Consider the following 20,870-nt stretch of genomic DNA (forward strand, 5'->3'; position numbering starts at 1 on the left):
CTTCCATGGAACGATCAAAACGTAGACAGTTTAAGACATTACTCCCATAGAGAAAAGTCCCCATGGTACTTATTGTATTCAATGTCTTTCCAATTTTTGTGTTTCATCAACACTCTGTAGGTCCACAGATTCCTGATTGCCTCCAGATGTGCTTCGGAAACTACTACTGGTCTTCCTGGAATCGATCAATGCGTAGACAGTTTGAGACATTACTCCCGTGGAGAAATGTCCGCATGGAACTTATTGTATTCAATGTCGATGCAATTTTTGCGTTTCATCAACATCCTGTAGGTCCACAGATTCCTGGATGCCCCCAGATGTGCTTTGGAAACTACTGCTGGTCTTCCAGGGAACGATCGAAACGTAGACAGTATGAGACATTACTCCCATGGAGAAAAGTTTGCATGGTACTTATTGTATTCAATGCCGATGCAATTTTTGTGTTTCATCAACACTCTGTAGGTCCACAGATTACAGAATGCCTCCAGATGCGCTTCGGAAACAATTACTGGTCTTCCAGGGAGCAATCAAATCGTAGACAGTTTGAGATATTACTCCCGTGGAGAAAAGTCCGCATGGAGCTTAATGTATTCAATGTCGATGCAATTTTTGTGTTTCATCAACATCCTGTAGGTCCACAGATTCCTGAATGCCCTAAAGGGTGCTTTTTAAACTACTACTGGTCTTCCAGGGAACGATCAAAGAGTAGACAGTATGAGACATTAGGCACATGGTTAAAAGTCCGCATGGTGTTTGTTGTATTCAATCCCGATGCAATTTCTGTGTTTCATCAACACTCTGAAAGTCCACAGTTTACAGATTGTTTCCAGATGTGCTTCGGAAACTACTACTGGTCTTCCAGAAATCTATCAAAGTGTAGACAGATTGAGACATTACGCCCTTGGAGAAAAGTCCGCATGGTTACTGTTGTAGTGAATCCCAATGTAATTTCCGTGCTTCGTCAATTCTCTGAAGGTCCACATGTTGCAGAATGCCTTTAGATGTGCTACGGAAACTACAACTGGTCTTCCAGGGAACGATCAAAGCGTAGACAGTTTGAGACATTACTCCCATGGAGAAAAGTCCGCATGGTGCCTGTAGTATTCAATACCGATGTACTTTCTGTGTTTCATAAACAATCTGAATGTCCACAGTTTATAGAATGATTCCAGATGTGCTTCGGAAACTACTACTGGTCTTCCAGAAATCTAGATTAGACAGATTGAGACATTACTCGCATGGAAAAGAGTCCGCATGTTGACTGTTGTATTGAATCCAAATGCAATATTTATGTTTCATCAACACCCTGAAAGTACACAGATTACAGAATGCCTCCAGATGTGCTTCGGAAGCTACTAGTGGCCTCACAGGAGTTGATCAAACCATAGACACTTTGAGACATTACTCCCATGGATAAAAGTCCACATGGTGCATGTTGTATTCAATACCGATGCAATTTCTGAGTTTCATTAACACTCTGAAGGTCCAAAGATTACAGAATGTCTCCAGGTGTGCTTCGGAAACTACTACTAGTCTTCCAGGAATCTATCAATGCGTAGACAGATAGAGACATTACTCCCATGGAGAAAATTCCGCATGGTACTTATTGTATGCCATACCGATGCAATTTTTTTGTTTCATCAACTATCTGTAGGTCCACATATTACAGAATGCCTCCAGATGTGCTTCGTAAACTACTACTGGTCTTCCAGGGAACGATCAAAGCGTAGACAGTTTGAGACATTACTGCCATGGAGAAAAGTCCGCATGGCACTAATTGTATTTAATGCCGTAGCAATTTTTGTGTTTCATCAACACTCTGTAGGTCCACATTTTACAGAATGCCTCCAGATGTGCTTCGGAAACTACTACAGGTGTTTCTGGAATGGATCAAAGCGTAGTCAGTGTGAGACATTACTCCCATGGAGAAAAGTCCGCATGGTACTAATTGTATTCAATGCCGATGCAATTTTTGTGTTTCATCAACACTCTGTAGGTCCACAAATTACAAAATGCCTCCAGATGTGCTTCGGAAACTACTACTGCCCTTCTAGGGAACGATCATAACGTAGACAGTTTGAAACATTACTCCCATGAAGAAAAGTCCGCATGGTACTTATCGTATACAATGCCGATGCAAATTTTGTGTTCCATCACCACTCATAAGCTCCATAGATTACAGAATGCCTCCAGATGTGCTTCGGAAACTACTACTGGTCTTCCAGGAAACGATCAAAACGTAGACAGTTTGAGACATTACTCCCATGGAGAAAAGTCCCCATGGTACTTATTGTATTCAATGCCGATGCAATTTTTGTGTTTCATCAACACTCTGTAGGTCCACAGATTACAGCATGCCTCCAGATGTGCTTCGGAAACTACTACTGGTCTTCCTGGAATCGATCAAAGCGTAGACAGTTTGAGACAATTGTCCCATGGAGAAACGTCCGCATGGTACTTATTGTAGTCAATGGCGAAGCAATTTTTGTGTTTCATCAACACTCTGTAGGTCCACAGATTACAGAATGCCTCCAGATGTGCTTCGGAAAGTACTACTGGTCTTCCTGGAATCGATCAATGCGTAGACAGTTTGAGACATTACTCCCATGGAGAAAAGTCCCCAGGGTACTTATTGTATTCAATGCCGATGCAACTTTTGTGTTTCATCAACACTCTGTAGGTCCACAGATTACAGCATGACACCAGATGTGCTTCGGAAACTACTAATGGTCTTCCTGGAATCGATTAAAGCGTAGACAGTTTGAGACAATTCTCCCATAGAGAAAATTCCGCATGGTTCTTATTGTATACAATGCCGATGCTATATTTGTGTTTCATCACCTCTCTGAAGCTCCATATATTACAGAATGCCTCCAGATGTGCTTCGGAAAGTACTACTGGTCTTCCATTGAACGATCAAAGCGTAGACAGTTTGAGGCATTACTCCCAATGAGAAAAGTCCGCATGGTACTTATTGTATACAATGCCGATGCAATTTTTGTGTTTCAGCAACACTCTGTAGGTCCACAGACTACAGAATGATTCCAGATGTGCTTCGGAAACTACTACTAATCTTCCAGGGAACGATCAAATCGTAGACAGTTTGAGAGATTACTCCCATGAAGAAAAGTCCGCATGGTACTTATTGTATTCAATGCCGATGCAATTTTTGTGTTTCATCAACACTCTGTAGGTCCACAGATTACAGCATGCCTCCAGATGTGCTTCGGAAACTACTACTGGTCTTCCACGGTACGATCGAAACGTAGACAGTTTGAGACATTACTCCCATGGAGAAAAGTTAGCATGGTACTTATTGTATTCAATGCGGATGCAATTTTTGTGTTTCATCAACACTCTGTAGGTCCACAGATTACAGCATGCCTCCAGATGTGCTTCGGAAACTACTACTGGTCTTCCTGGAATCGATCAAAGCGTAGACAGTTTGAGACAATTCTCCCATGGAGAAAAGTCTGCATGGTACTTATTGTAGTCAATGCCGATGCAATTTTTGTGTTTCATCAACACTCTGTAGGACCACAGATTACAGAAAGCCTCCAGATGTGCTTCTTAAACTACTACTGGTCTTCCAGGGAGCGATCAAATCGTAGACAGTTTGAGACATTACTCCCATGAAGAACAGTCCGCATGGTACTTATTGTATTCAATGCCGATGCAATATTTGTGCTTCATCAACACTCTGTAGGTTCACAGATTACAGAATGCCTCCAGATGTGAAGTCCGCATGGAACTTATTGTATTCAATGTAGATGCAATTTTTGTGTTTCCTCAACATCCTGTAGGTCCACAGATTCCTGAATGCCCCCAGATGTGCTTTGGAAACTACTACTGGTCTTCCAGTGAACGATCGAAACGTAGACAGTTTGAGACATTACTCCCATGGAGAAAAGTCCGCATGGTATTTATTGTATTCAATGCCGATGCAATTTTTTTGTGTCATCAACACTCTGTAGGTCCACAGATTACAGAATGCCTCCAGATGCGCTTCTGAAACTACTACTGGTCTTCCATGGAACGATCAAAACGTAGACAGTTTGAGACATTACTCCCATGGAGAAAAGTCCGCATGGTACTTATTGTATTCAATGCCGATGCAATTATTGTGTTTCATCAACACTCTGTAGGTCCACAGATTACAGAATGCCTCAGATGTGATTCGGAAACTACTACTGGTCTTCCTGGAATCGATCAAAGCGTAGACAGTTTGAGACAATTCTCCCATGGAGAAAAGTCCGCATGGTACTTATTGTAGTCAATGCCGATGCAAATTTTGTGTTTCATCAAAACTCTGTAGGTCCACAGATTACAGCATGCCACCAGATGTGCTTCGGAAACTACTACTGGTCTTCCTGGAATCGATCAAAGCGTAGACAGTTTGAGACAATCCTCAGATGGAGAAAAGTCCGCATGGTACTTATTGTAGTCAATGCCGATGCAATTTTTGTGTTTCATCAACACTCTGTAGGTCCACAGATTACAGCATGCGTACAGATGTGCTTCGGAAACTACTACTGGTCTTCCAGGGAACGATCAAAGCGTAGACAGTTTGAGGCATTACTCCCATGGTGAAAAGTCCGCATGGTACTTATTGTATACAATGCCGATGCTATATTTGTGTTTCATCACCACTCTGAAGCTCCATATATTACAGAATTCCTCCAGATGTGCTTCGGAAACTATTACTGGTCTTCCAGGGAACGATCAAAACGTAGACAGTTTAAGATATTACTCCCATGGAGAAAAGTCCGCATGTTATTTATTGTATTCAATGCCGATGCAATTTTTGTGTTTCATCAACTCTCTGTAGGTCCACAGATCACAGAATGCCTCCAGATGTGCTTCGGAAACAACTACTGGTCTTCCAGGGAGCAATCAAATCGTAGACAGTTTGAGACATTACTCCCGTGGAGAAATGTCCGCATGGAACTTATTGTATTCAATGTCGATGCAATTTTTGCGTTTCATCAACATCCTGTAGGTCCACAGATTCCTGGATGCCCCCAGATGTGCTTTGGAAACTACTGCTGGTCTTCCAGGGAACGATCGAAACGTAGACAGTATGAGACATTACTCCCATGGAGAAAAGTTTGCATGGTACTTATTGTATTCAATGCCGATGCAATTTTTGTGTTTCATCAACACTCTGTAGGTCCACAGATTACAGAATGCCTCCAGATGCGCTTCGGAAACAATTACTGGTCTTCCAGGGAGCAATCAAATCGTAGACAGTTTGAGATATTACTCCCGTGGAGAAAAGTCCGCATGGAGCTTAATGTATTCAATGTCGATGCAATTTTTGTGTTTCATCAACATCCTGTAGGTCCACAGATTCCTGAATGCCCTAAAGGGTGCTTTTTAAACTACTACTGGTCTTCCAGGGAACGATCAAAGAGTAGACAGTATGAGACATTAGGCACATGGTTAAAAGTCCGCATGGTGTTTGTTGTATTCAATCCCGATGCAATTTCTGTGTTTCATCAACACTCTGAAAGTCCACAGTTTACAGATTGTTTCCAGATGTGCTTCGGAAACTACTACTGGTCTTCCAGAAATCTATCAAAGTGTAGACAGATTGAGACATTACGCCCTTGGAGAAAAGTCCGCATGGTTACTGTTGTAGTGAATCCCAATGTAATTTCCGTGCTTCGTCAATTCTCTGAAGGTCCACATGTTGCAGAATGCCTTTAGATGTGCTACGGAAACTACAACTGGTCTTCCAGGGAACGATCAAAGCGTAGACAGTTTGAGACATTACTCCCATGGAGAAAAGTCCGCATGGTGCCTGTAGTATTCAATACCGATGTACTTTCTGTGTTTCATAAACAATCTGAATGTCCACAGTTTATAGAATGATTCCAGATGTGCTTCGGAAACTACTACTGGTCTTCCAGAAATCTAGATTAGACAGATTGAGACATTACTCGCATGGAAAAGAGTCCGCATGTTGACTGTTGTATTGAATCCAAATGCAATATTTATGTTTCATCAACACCCTGAAAGTACACAGATTACAGAATGCCTCCAGATGTGCTTCGGAAGCTACTAGTGGCCTCACAGGAGTTGATCAAACCATAGACACTTTGAGACATTACTCCCATGGATAAAAGTCCACATGGTGCATGTTGTATTCAATACCGATGCAATTTCTGAGTTTCATTAACACTCTGAAGGTCCAAAGATTACAGAATGTCTCCAGGTGTGCTTCGGAAACTACTACTGGTCTTCCAGGAATCTATCAATGCGTAGACAGATAGAGACATTACTCCCATGGAGAAAATTCCGCATGGTACTTATTGTATGCCATACCGATGCAATTTTTTTGTTTCATCAACTATCTGTAGGTCCACATATTACAGAATGCCTCCAGATGTGCTTCGTAAACTACTACTGGTCTTCCAGGGAACGATCAAAGCGTAGACAGTTTGAGACATTACTGCCATGGAGAAAAGTCCGCATGGCACTAATTGTATTTAATGCCGTAGCAATTTTTGTGTTTCATCAACACTCTGTAGGTCCACATTTTACAGAATGCCTCCAGATGTGCTTCGGAAACTACTACAGGTGTTTCTGGAATGGATCAAAGCGTAGTCAGTGTGAGACATTACTCCCATGGAGAAAAGTCCGCATGGTACTAATTGTATTCAATGCCGATGCAATTTTTGTGTTTCATCAACACTCTGTAGGTCCACAAATTACAAAATGCCTCCAGATGTGCTTCGGAAACTACTACTGCCCTTCTAGGGAACGATCATAACGTAGACAGTTTGAAACATTACTCCCATGAAGAAAAGTCCGCATGGTACTTATCGTATACAATGCCGATGCAAATTTTGTGTTCCATCACCACTCATAAGCTCCATAGATTACAGAATGCCTCCAGATGTGCTTCGGAAACTACTACTGGTCTTCCAGGAAACGATCAAAACGTAGACAGTTTGAGACATTACTCCCATGGAGAAAAGTCCCCATGGTACTTATTGTATTCAATGCCGATGCAATTTTTGTGTTTCATCAACACTCTGTAGGTCCACAGATTACAGCATGCCTCCAGATGTGCTTCGGAAACTACTACTGGTCTTCCTGGAATCGATCAAAGCGTAGACAGTTTGAGACAATTGTCCCATGGAGAAACGTCCGCATGGTACTTATTGTAGTCAATGCCGAAGCAATTTTTGTGTTTCATCAACACTCTGTAGGTCCACAGATTACAGAATGCCTCCAGATGTGCTTCGGAAAGTACTACTGGTCTTCCTGGAATCGATCAATGCGTAGACAGTTTGAGACATTACTCCCATGGAGAAAAGTCCCCAGGGTACTTATTGTATTCAATGCCGATGCAACTTTTGTGTTTCATCAACACTCTGTAGGTCCACAGATTACAGCATGACACCAGATGTGCTTCGGAAACTACTAATGGTCTTCCTGGAATCGATTAAAGCGTAGACAGTTTGAGACAATTCTCCCATAGAGAAAATTCCGCATGGTTCTTATTGTATACAATGCCGATGCTATATTTGTGTTTCATCACCTCTCTGAAGCTCCATATATTACAGAATGCCTCCAGATGTGCTTCGGAAAGTACTACTGGTCTTCCATTGAACGATCAAAGCGTAGACAGTTTGAGGCATTACTCCCAATGAGAAAAGTCCGCATGGTACTTATTGTATACAATGCCGATGCAATTTTTGTGTTTCAGCAACACTCTGTAGGTCCACAGACTACAGAATGATTCCAGATGTGCTTCGGAAACTACTACTAATCTTCCAGGGAACGATCAAATCGTAGACAGTTTGAGAGATTACTCCCATGAAGAAAAGTCCGCATGGTACTTATTGTATTCAATGCCGATGCAATTTTTGTGTTTCATCAACACTCTGTAGGTCCACAGATTACAGCATGCCTCCAGATGTGCTTCGGAAACTACTACTGGTCTTCCACGGTACGATCGAAACGTAGACAGTTTGAGACATTACTCCCATGGAGAAAAGTTTGCGTGGTACTTATTGTATTCAATGCCGATGCAATTTTTGTGTGTCATCAACACTCTGTAGGTCCACAGATTACAGAATGCCTCCAGATGCGCTTCGGAAACTACTACTGGTCTTCCATGGAACGATCAAAAGGTAGACAGTTTGAGACATTACTCCCATGGCGAAAAGTTCGCATGGTACTTATTGTATTGAATGCCGTTGCAATTTTTGTGTTTCATCAACACTCTGTAGGTCCACAGATTACAGAATGCCTCCAGATGTGCTTCGGAAACTACTACTAATCTTCCAGGGAACGATCAAATCGTAGACAGTTTGAGACATTACTCCCATGAAGAAAAGTCCGCATGGTACTTATTGTATTCAATGCCGATGCAATTTTTGTGTGTCATCAACACTCTGTAGGTCCACAGATTACAGCATGCCTCCAGATGTGCTTCGGAAACTACTACTGGTCTTCCTGGAATCGATCAAAAACGTAGACAGTTTGAGACAATTCTCTCATGGAGATAAGTCCGCATGGTACTTATTGTAGTCAATGCCGATGCAATTTTTGTGTTTCATCAACACTCTGTAGGTCCACAGATTACAGAATGCCTCCAGATGTGCTTCGGAAACTATTTTGGTCTTCCTGGAATCGATCAATTCGTACACAGTTTGAGACATTACTCCCAAGGAGAAAAGTACGCAAGGTACTTATTGTATTCAATGCCGATGAAATTTTTGTGCTTCATCAACACTCTGTAGTTCCACAGATTACACCATGCCTCCAGATGTGCTTCGGAAACTACTACTGGTCTTCCAGGGAACGATCAAAGCTTAGACAGTTTGAGGCATTACTCCCATGGAGAAAAGTCTTCATGGTACTTATTCAATACAATGCCGATGCTATATTTGTGTTTCATCACCACTCTGAAGCTCCATATATTACAGAATGCCTCCAGATGTGCTTCGGAAAGTACTACTGGTCTTCCATTGAACGATCAAAGCGTAGACAGTTTGAGGCATTACTCCCAATGAGAAAAGTCCGCATGGTACTTATTGTATACAATGCCGATGCTATATTTTTGTTTCATCACCACTCTGAAGCTCCATATATTACAGAATGCCTCCAGATGTGCTTCGGAAACTACTACTGGTCATCCAGGGAACGATCAAAGCGTAGATAGTTTAAGATATTACTCCCATGGAGAGAAGTCCGCATGGTATTTATTGTATTCAATGCTGATGCAATTTTTGTGTTTCATCAACTCTCTGTAGGTCCGCAGATCACAGAATGCCTCCAGATGTTCTTCGGAAACAACTACTGGTCTTCCAGAGGTCGATCAAATCGTAGACAGTTTGAGACATTACTCCCGTGGAGAAAAGTCCCCATGGAACTTATTGTATTCAATGTAGATGCAATTTTTGTGTTTCCTCAACATCCTGTAGGTCCACAAATTCCTGAAAGCCCCCAGATGTGTTTCGGAAACTACTAACGGTCTTCCTGGAATCGATTAAAGCGTAGACAGTTTGAGACAATTCTCCCATAGAGAAAATTCTGCATGGTTCTTATTGTATACAATGCCGATGCTATATTTGTGTTTCATCACCTCTCTGAAGCTCCATATATTACAGAATGCCTCCAGATGTGCTTCGGAAAGTACTACTGGTCTTCCATTGAACGATCAAAGCGTAGACAGTTTGAGGCATTACTCCCAATGAGAAAAGTCCGCATGGTACTTATTGTATACAATGCCGATGCAATTTTTGTTTTTCAGCAACACTCTGTAGGTCCACAGACTACAGAATGATTCCAGATGTGCTTCGGAAACTACTACTAATCTTCCAGGGAACGATCAAATCGTAGACAGTTTGAGAGATTACTCCCATGAAGAAAAGTCTGCATGGTACTTATTGTATTCAATGCCGATGCAATTTTTGTGTTTCATCAGCACTCTGTAGGTCCACAGATTACAGCATGCCTCCAGATGTGCTTCGGAAACTACTACTGGTCTTCCACGGTACGATCGAAACGTAGACAGTTTGAGACATTACTCCCATGGAGAAAAGTTTGCGTGGTACTTATTGTATTCAATGCCGATGCAATTTTTGTGTGTCATCAACACTCTGTAGGTCCACAGATTGCAGAATGCCTCCAGATGCGCTTCGGAAACTACTACTGGTCTTCCTGGAACCGATCAAAGCGTAGACAGTTTGAGACAATTCTCTCATGGAGAAAAGTCCGCATGGTACTTATTGTAGTCAATGCCGATGCAATTTTTGTGGTTCATCAACACTCTGTAGGTCCACAGATTACAGAATGCCTCCAGATGTGCTTCGGAAACTATTTTGGTCTTCCTGGAATCGATCAATTCGTACACAGTTTGAGGCATTACTCCCAATGAGAAAAGTCCGCATGGTACTTATTGTATACAATGCCGATGCTATATTTTTGTTTCATCACCACTCTGAAGCTCCATATATTACAGAATGCCTCCAGATGTGCTTCGGAAACTACTACTGGTCATCCAGGGAACGATCAAAGCGTAGATAGTTTAAGATATTACTCCCATGGAGAGAAGTCCGCATGGTATTTATTGTATTCAATGCCGATGCAATTTTTGTGTTTCATCAACTATCTGTAGGTCCGCAGATCACAGAATGCCTCCAGATGTTCTTCGGAAACAACTACTGGTCTTCCAGAGGTCGATCAAATCGTAGACAGTTTGAGACATTACTCCCATGGAGAAAAGTCCCCATGGAACTTATTGTATTCAATGTAGATGCAATTTTTGTGTTTCCTCAACATCCTGTAGGTCCACAAATTCCTGAAAGCCCCCAGATGTGCTTTGGAAACTACTACTGGTCTTCCACGGAACGATCGAAACGTAGACAGTTTGAGACATTACTCCCATGGAGAAAAGTCCCCAGGGTACTTATTGTATTCAATGCCGATGCAACTTTTGTGTTTCATCAACACTCTGTAGGTCCACAGATTACAGCATGACACCAGATGTGCTTCGGAAACTACTAATGGTCTTCCTGGAATCGATTAAAGCGTAGACAGTTTGAGACAATTCTCCCATAGAGAAAATTCCGCATGGTTCTTATTGTATACAATGCCGATGCTATATTTGTGTTTCATCACCTCTCTGAAGCTCCATATATTACAGAATGCCTCCAGATGTGCTTCGGAAAGTACTACTGGTCTTCCATTGAACGATCAAAGCGTAGACAGTTTGAGGCATTACTCCCAATGAGAAAAGTCCGCATGGTACTTATTGTATACAATGCCGATGCAATTTTTGTGTTTCAGCAACACTCTGTAGGTCCACAGATTACAGCATGCCTCCAGATGTGCTTTGGAAACTACTACTAATCTTCCAGGGAACGATCAAATCGTAGACAGTTTGAGACATTACTCCCATGAAGAAAAGTCCGCATGGTACTTATTGTATTCAATGCCGATGCAATTTTTGTGTGTCATCAACACTCTGTAGGTCCACAGATTACAGCATGCCTCCAGATGTGCTTCGGAAACTACTACTGGTCTTCCTGGAATCGATCAAAGCGTAGACAGTTTGTGACAATTCTCTCATGGAGAAAAGTCCGCATGGTACTTATTGTAGTCAATGCCGATGCAATTTTTGTGTTTCATCAACTCTCTGTAGGTCCACAGATCACAGAATGCCTCCAGATGTGTTTCGGAAACAACTACTGGTCTTCCAGGGAGCAATCAAATCGTAGACAGTTTGAAACATTACTCCTGTCTAGAAAAGTCCGCATGGAACTTATTGCATTCAATGTCGATGCAATTTTTGTGTTTCATCAACATCCTGTAGGTCCACAGGTTCCTGAATGCCGCCAAATGTGCTTTGGAAACTACTACTGGTCTTCCACGGAACGATCGAAACGTAGACAGTTTGACACTTTACTCCCTTGGAGAAAAGTTTGCATGGTACTTATTGTATTCAATGCCGATGCAATTTTTGTGTGTCATCAACTCTCTGTAGGTCCACAGATTACTGAATGCCTCCAGATGCGCTTCGGAAACTACTACTGGTCTTCCATGGAACGATCAAAACGTAGACAGTTTGAGACATTACTCCCATTGAGAAAAGTCCGCATGGTACTTATTGTATCGAATGCCGATGCAATTTTTCTGTTTCATCAACACTCTGTAGGTCCACATATTACAGAATGCATCCAGATGTGCTTCGGAAACTACTACTAACCTTCCAGGAACGATCAAATCGTAGACAGTTTGAGACATTACTCCCATGAAGAAAAGTCCGCATGGTACTTATTGTATTCAATGCCGATGCAGTTTTTGTGTTTCATCAACACTCTGTAGGTCCACAGATTACAGCATGCCTCCAGATGTGCTTCGGAAACTACTACTGGTCTTCCTGGAATCGATCAAAGCGTTGACAGTTTGAGACAATTCTCCCATGGAGAAAAGTCCGCATGGTACTTATTGTAGTCAATGCCGATGCAATTTTTGTGTTTCATCAACACTCTGTAGGTCCACAGATTACAGAATGCCTCCAGATGTGCTTCGGAAACTACTACTGGTCTTCCAGGGAACGATCAAAGCGTAGACAGTTTGAGGCATTACTCCCATGGAGAAAATTCCGCATGGTACTTATTGTATACAATGCCGATGCTATATTGGTGTTTCATCACCACTCCGAAGCTCCATATATTACTGAAAGCCTATAGATGTGCTTCGGAATCTACTACTGGTCATCCAGGGAACGATCAAAGCGTAGACAGTTTAAGATATTACTCCCATGGAGAAAAGTCCGCATGGTATTTATTGTATTCAATGCCGATGCAGTTTTTGTGTTTCATCAATTCTCTGTAGGACCACAGATCACAGAATGCCTCCAGATGTGCTTCGGAAACAACTACTGGTCTTCCAGGGAGCAATCAAATCGTAGACAGTTTGAGACAATACTCCCGTCTAGAAAAGTCCGCATGGAACTTATTGTATTCAATGTCGATGTAATTTTTGTGTTTCATCAACATCCTGTAGGTCTACAGATTCCTGAATGCCCCCAGATGTGCTTTGGAAACTACTACTGGTCCTCCAGGGAAAGATCGAAACGTAGACAGTTTGAGATATTTCTCCCATGGAGAAAAGTCCGCATGGTGCCTGTAGTATTCAATACCGATGTACTTTCTGTGTTTCATCAACAATCTGAATGTCCACAGTTTATAGAATGATTCCAGATGTGCTTCGGAAACTACTACTGGTCTTCCAGGAATCTATCAATGCGACGACAGATAGAGACATTACTCCCATCGAGAAAGTTCCGCATGGAACTTATTGTATGCAATGCCGATGCAATTTTAGTGTTTCATCAACTATCTGTAGGGCCACATATTACAGAATGCCTCCAGATGTGCTTCGGAAACTACTACTGGTCTTCCAGGGAACGATCAAAGCGTACACAGGTTGAGACATTACTCCCATGGAGAAAAGTCCGCATGGTACTTATCGTATACAATGCCGATGCAAATTTTGTGTTCCATCACCACTCATAAGCTCCATAGATTACACAATGCCTCCAGATGTGCTTCGGAAACTACTACTGTTCTTCCAGGGAACGATCAAAACGTAGACAGTTTGAGACATTACTCCCATTGAAAAAAGTCTCCATGGTACTTATTGTACTCAATGCCGATGCAATTTTTGCGTTTCATCAACACTCTGTAGGTCCACAGATTACAGCATGCCTACAGATGTGCTTCGGAAACTACTCCTGGTCTTCCAGGGAACGATCAATTCGTAGACAGTTTGAGACATTACTCCCATGGAGAAAAGACCGCATGGTACTTATTGTATACAATGCTGTTGCTATTATTGTGTTTCATCACCAGTCTGAAGCTACATATATTACAGAATGCATTAAGATGTGCATCGGAAACTACTACTGGTCTTCCATGGTACGATCAAAGCGTAGACAGTTTAAGACATTACTCCCATGGAGAAAAGTCCGCATGGTACTTATTGTATTCAATGACGATGCAATTTTTATGTTTCATCCACTCTCTGTAGGACCACAGATCACAGAATGCCTCCAGATGTGCTTTGGTAACTACTACTGGTCTTCCGGTGAACGATCGAAACGTAGACAGTTTGAGACATTACTCTCATGGAGAAATGTTTGCATGGTACTTATTGTATTCAATGCCGATGCAATTTTTGTGTGTCATCAACACTCTGTAGGTCCACAGATTACAGAATGCCTCCAGATGCGCTTCGGAAACTACTACTGTTCTTCCATGGAACGATCAAAACGTAGACAGTTTGAGACATTACTCCCATGGAGAAAAGTCCGCATGGTACTTATTGTGTCGAATGCCGATGCAATTTTTGTGTTTCATCAACACTCTGTAGGTCCACATTTTACAGAATGCCTCCAGATGTGCTTCGGAAACTACTTCTAATCTTCCAGGAACGATCAAATCGTAGACAGTTTGAGACATTACTCCCATGAAGAAAAGTCCGCATGGTACTTATTGTATTCAATGCCGATGCAGTTTTTGTGTTTCATCAACACTCTGTAGGTCCACAGATTACAGCATGCCTCCAGATGTGCTTCGGAAACTACTACTGGTCTTCCTGGAATCGATCAAAGCGTAGACAGTTTGAGGCATTACTCCCATGGAGAAAATTCCGCATGGTACTTATTGTATACAATGCCGATGCTATATTGGTGTTTCATCACCACTCCGAAGCTCCATATATTACAGAATGCCTATAGATGTGCTTCGGAATCTACTACTGGTCATCCAGGGAACGATCAAAGCGTAGACAGTTTAAGATATTACTCCCATGGAGAAAAGTCCGCATGGTATTTATTGTATTCAATGCCGATGCAATTTTTGTGTTTCATCAACTCTCTGTAGGTCCACAGATCACAGATTGCCTCCAGATGTGCTTCGGAAACAACTACTGGTCTTCCAGGGAGCAATCAAATCGTAGACAGTTTGAGACACTACTCCCGTCTAGAAAAGTCCGCATGGAACTTATTGTATCCAATGACGATGTAATTTTTGTGTTTTTTATCAACATCCTGTAGGTCTACAGATTCCTGAATGCCCCCAGATGTGGTTTGGAAGCTACTACTGGTCTTCCAGGGAAAGATCGAAACGTAGACAGTTTGAGATATTACTCCCATGGAGAAAAGTCCGCATGGTGCCTGTAGTATTCAATACCGATGTACTTTCTGCGTTTCATCAACAATCTGAATGTCCACAGTTTATAGAATGATTCCAGATGTGCTTCGGAAACTACTACTGGTCTTCCAGGAATCTATCAATGCGACGACAGATAGAGACATTACTCCCATCGAGAAAGTTCCGCATGGAACTTATTGTATGCAATGCCGATGCAATTTTAGTGTTTCATCAACTATCTGTAGGGCCACATATTACAGAATGCCTCCAGATGTGCTTCGGAAACTACTACTGGTCTTCCAGGGAACGATCAAAGCGTACACAGGTTGAGACATTACTCCCATGGAGAAAAGTCCGCATGGTACTTATCGTATACAATGCCGATGCAAATTTTGTGTTCCATCACCACTCATAAGCTCCATAGATTACACAATGCCTCCAGATGTGCTTCGGAAACTACTACTGTTCTTCCAGGGAACGATCAAAACGTAGACAGTTTGAGACATTACTCCCATTGAGAAAAGTCTCCATGGTACTTATTGTACTCAATGCCGATGCAATTATTGCGTTTCATCAACACTCTGTAGGTCCACAGATTACAGCATGCCTACAGATGTGCTTCGGAAACTACTACTGGTCTTCCTGGAATCGATCAATGCGTAGACAGTTTGAGACATTACTCCCTTGGAGAAAAGTCCCCATGGAACTTATTGTATTCAATGTAGATGCAATTTTTGTGTTTCCTCAACTTCCTGTAGGTCCACAGACTCCTGAAAGCCCCCAGATGTGCTTTGGAAACTACTACTGCTATTCCAGTGAACGATCGAAACGTAGACAGTTTGAGACATTACTCCCATGGAGTAAAGTCGTCATGGTACTTATTGTACTCAATGCCGATGCAATTTTTGTGCTTCATCAACACTCTGTAGGTCCGCAGATTACAGCATGCCTACAGATGTGCTTCGGAAACTACTACTGGTCTTCCAGGGAACGATCAATTCGTAGACAGTTTGAGACATTACTCCCATGGAGAAAAGACCGCACGGTACTTATTGTATACAATGCTGTTGCTATTATTGTGTTTCATCACCAGTCTGAAGCTACATATATTGCAGAATGCATCCAGATGTGCATCGGAAACTACTACTGGTCTTCCATGGTACGATCAAAGCGTAGACAGTTTAAGACATTACTCCCATGGAGAAAGGTCCGCATGGTACTTATTGTATTCAATGACGATGCAATTTTTATGTTTCATCCACTCTCTGTAGGACCACAGATCACAGAATGCCTCCAGATGTGCTTTGGAAACAACTACTGGTGTTCCGGGGAACGATCGAAACGTAGACAGTTTGAGACATTACTCCCATGGAGAAAAGTCCCCATGGTACTTATTGTATTCAATGCCGATGCAATTTTTGTGTTTCATCAACACTCTGTAGGTCCACAGATTACAGCATGACTCCAGATGTGCTTCGAAAACTGCTAATGGTCTTCCTGGAATCGATTAAAGCGTAGACAGTTTGAGACAATTCTCCCATGGAGAAATGTCCGCATGGTACTTATTGTATACAATGCCGATGCTATATTTGTGTTTCATCACCACTCTGAAGCTCTATATATTACAGAATGCCTCCAGATGTGCTTCGGAAACTACTACTGGTCTTCCAGGGAACGATCAAATCGTAGACAGTTTGAGGCATTACTCCCATGGAGAAAAGTCCGCATGGTACTTATTGTATACAATGCCCATTCTATATTTGTTTTTCATCACCACTCTGAAGCTCCATATATTACAGAATGCCTCCAGATGTGCTTCGGAAACTACTACTGGTCTTCCAGGGAACGATCGAAGCGTAGAAAGTTTAAGATATTACTCCCATGGAGAAAAGCCCGCATGGTATTTATTGTATTCAATGCCGATGCAATTTTTGTGTTTCATCAACTCTCTCTAGGTCCACAGATCACAGAATGCCTCCAGATGTGCTTCGGAAACAACTACTGGTCTTCCAGGGAGCAATCAAATCGCAGACAGTTTGAGACACTACTCCCGTCTAGAAAAGTCCGCATGGAACTTATTGTATTCAATGTCGATGTAATTTTTGTGTTTCATCAACATCCTGTAGGTCTACAGATTCCTGAATGCCCCCAGATGTGGTTTGGAAACTACTACTGGTCTTCCAGGGAAAGATCGAATCGTAGACAGTTTGAGATATTACTCCCATGGAGAAAAGTCCGCATGGTGCCTGTAGTATTCAATACCGATGTACTTTCTGTGTTTCATCAACAATCTGAATGACCACAGTTTATAGAATGATTCCAGATGTGCTTCGGAAACTACTACTGGTCTTCCAGGAATCTATCAATGCGACGACAAATAGAGACATTACTCCCATGGAGAATGTTCCGCATGGAACTTAATGTATGCAATGCCGATGCAATTTTAGTGTTTCATCAACTATCTGTAGGTCCACATATTACAGAATGCCTCCAGATGTGCTTCGGAAACTACTACTGGTCTTCCAGGGAACGATCAAAGCGTAGACAGGTTGAGACATTACTCCCATGGAGAAAAGTCCGCATGGCACTAATTGTATTTAATGCCGTAGCAATTTTTGTGTTTCATCAACACTCTGTAGGTCCACATTTTACAGCATGCCTCCAGATGTGCTTCGGAAACTACTTCACGTTTTTATAGAACCGATCAAAGCGTAGTCAGTGTGAGACATTACTCCCATGGAGAAAAGTCCGCAAGGTACTTATCGTATACAATGCCGATGCAAATTTTGTGTTCCATCACCACTCATAAGCTCCATAGATTACACAATGCCTCCAGATGTGCTTCGGAAACTACTACTGTTCTTCCAGGGAACGATCAAAACGTAGACAGTTTGAGACATTACTCCCATTGAGAAAAGTCTCCATGGTACTTATTGTATTCAATGCCGATGCAATTTTTGCGTTTCATCAACACTCTGTAGGTCCACAGATTACAGCATGCCTACAGATGTGCTTCGGAAACTACTACTGGTCTTCCTGGAATCGATCAATGCGTAGACAGTTTGAGACATTACTCCCGTGGAGAAAAGTCCCCATGGAAATTATTGTATTCAATGTAGATGCAATTTTTGTGCTTCCTCAACTTCCTGTAGGTCCACAGATTCCTGAAAGCCCCCAGATGTGCTTTGGAAACTACTACTGCTCTTCCAGGGAACGATCGAAACGTAGACAGTTTGAGACATTACTCCCAAGAGGTAAAGTCCTCATGGTACTTATTGTACTGAATGCCGATGCAATTTTTGTGCTTCATCAACACTCTGTAGGTCCACAGATTACAAAATGCCTCCAGATGTGCTTCGGAAACTACTACTGGTCTTCCAGGGAACGATCAATTCGTAGACAGTTTGAGACATTACTCCCATGGAGAAAAGACCGCATGGTACTTATTGTATACAATGCTGTTGCTATTATTGTGTTTCATCACCAGTCTGAAGCTACATATATTACAGAATGCATCCAGATGTGCATCAGAAACTACTACTGGTCTTCCATGGTACGATCAAAGCGTAGACAGTTTAAGACATTACTCCCATGGAGAAAAGTCCGCATGGTACTTATTGTATTCAATGACGATGCAATTTTTATGTTTCATCCACTCTCTGTAGGACCACAGATCACAGAATGCCTCCAGATGTGCTTTGGAAACTACTACTGGTCTTCCGGGGAACGATCGAAACGTAGACAGTTTGAGACATTACTCCCATGGAGAAAAGTCCGCATGGTACTTATTGTATTCAATGCCGATGCAATATTTGTGTTTCATCAACACTCTCTAGGTCCACAGATTACAGGATAACTCCAGATTTGCTTCGGAAACTGCTAATGGTCTTCCTGGAATCGATTAAAGCGTAGACAGTTTGAGACAAATCTCCCATGGAGAAATGTCCGCATGGTACTTATTTTATACAATGCCGATGCTATATTTGTGTTTCATCACCACTCTGAAGCTCTATATATTACAGAATGCCTCCAGATGTGCTTCGGAAACTACTACTGGTCTTCCAGGGAACGATCAAGTCGTAGACAATTTGAGGCATTACTCCCATGGAGAAAAGTCCGCATGGTACTTATTGTATACAATGCCCATGCCATATTTGTTTTTCATCACCACTCTGAAGCTCCATATATTACAGAACGCCTCCAGATGTGCTTCGGAAACTACTACTGGTCTTCCAGGGAACGATCGAAGCGTAGAAAGTTTAAGATATTACTCCCATGGAGAAAAGCACGCATGGTATTTATTGTATTCAATGCCGATGCAATTTTTGTGTTTCATCAACTCTCTGTAGGTCCACAGATCACAGAATGCCTCCAGATGTGCTTCGGAAACAACTACTGGTCTTCCAGAGAGCAATTAAATCGTAGACAGTTTGAGACATTACTCCCGTCTAGAAAAGTCCGCATTGAACTTATTGTATTCAAAGTCGATGCAATTTTTGTGTTTCATCAACATCCTGTAGGTCCACAGGTTCCTGAATGCCACCAGATGTGCTTTGGAAACTACTACTGGTCTTCCACGGAACGATCGAAACGTAGACAGTTTGAGACATTACTCCCATGGAGAAAAGTTTGCATGGTACTTATTGTATTCAATGCCGATGCAATTTTTGTGTGTCATCAACACTCTGTAGGTCCACAGATTACAGAATGCCTCCAGATGCGCTTCGGAAACTACTACTGGTCTTCCATGGAACGATCAAAACGTAGACAGTTTGAGACATTACTCCCATGGAGAAAAGTCCGCATGGTACTTATTGTATTCAATGCTGATGCAATTTTTGTGTTTCATCAACACTCTGTAGGTCCACAGATTACAGAATGCCTCCAGATGTGCTTCGGAAACTACTACTAATCTTCCAGGGAACGATCAAATCGTAGACAGTTTGAGACATTACTCCCATGGAGAAAAGACCGCATGGTACTTATTGTATACAATGCTGTTGCTATTATTGTGTTTCATCACCAGTCTGAAGCTACATGTATTACAGAATGCATCCAGATGTGCATCGGAAACTACTACTGGTCTTCCATGGTACGATCAAGGCGTAGACAGTTTAAGACATTACAGAATGCCTCCAGATGCGCTTCGGAAAATACTACTGATCTTCCATGGAACGATCAAAACGTAGACAGTTTGAGACATTATTCCCATGGAGAAAAGTCCGCATGGTACTTATTGTATTCAATGCCTACGCAATTTTTGTGTTTCATCAACACTCTGTAGGTCCACAGATTACAGAATGCCTCCAGATGTGCTTCGGAAACTACTACTAATCTTCCTGGGAACGATCAAATCGTAGACAGTTTGAGACATTACTCCCATGGAGAAAAGTCCGCATGGTACTTATCGTATACAATGCTGATGCAATTTTTGTGTTCCATCACCACTCATAAGGTCCATAGATTACAGAATGCCTCCAGATGTACTTCGGAAACTACTACTGGTCTTCCAGGGAACGATCAAAGCGTAGAAAGTTTAAGATATTTCTCCCATGGAGAAAAGTCCGCATGTTATTTATTGTATTCAATGATGAAGCAATTTTTGTGTTTCATCAACACTCTGTAGGTCCACAGATTACAGCATGCCTCCAGATGCGCTGCGGAAACTACTACCGGTCTTCAATGGAACGA

This window comes from Schistocerca gregaria, chromosome 10 (genome assembly GCF_023897955.1).
Source record: "Schistocerca gregaria isolate iqSchGreg1 chromosome 10, iqSchGreg1.2, whole genome shotgun sequence".
NCBI classification, from domain to species: Eukaryota; Metazoa; Arthropoda; class Insecta; order Orthoptera; family Acrididae; genus Schistocerca; species Schistocerca gregaria.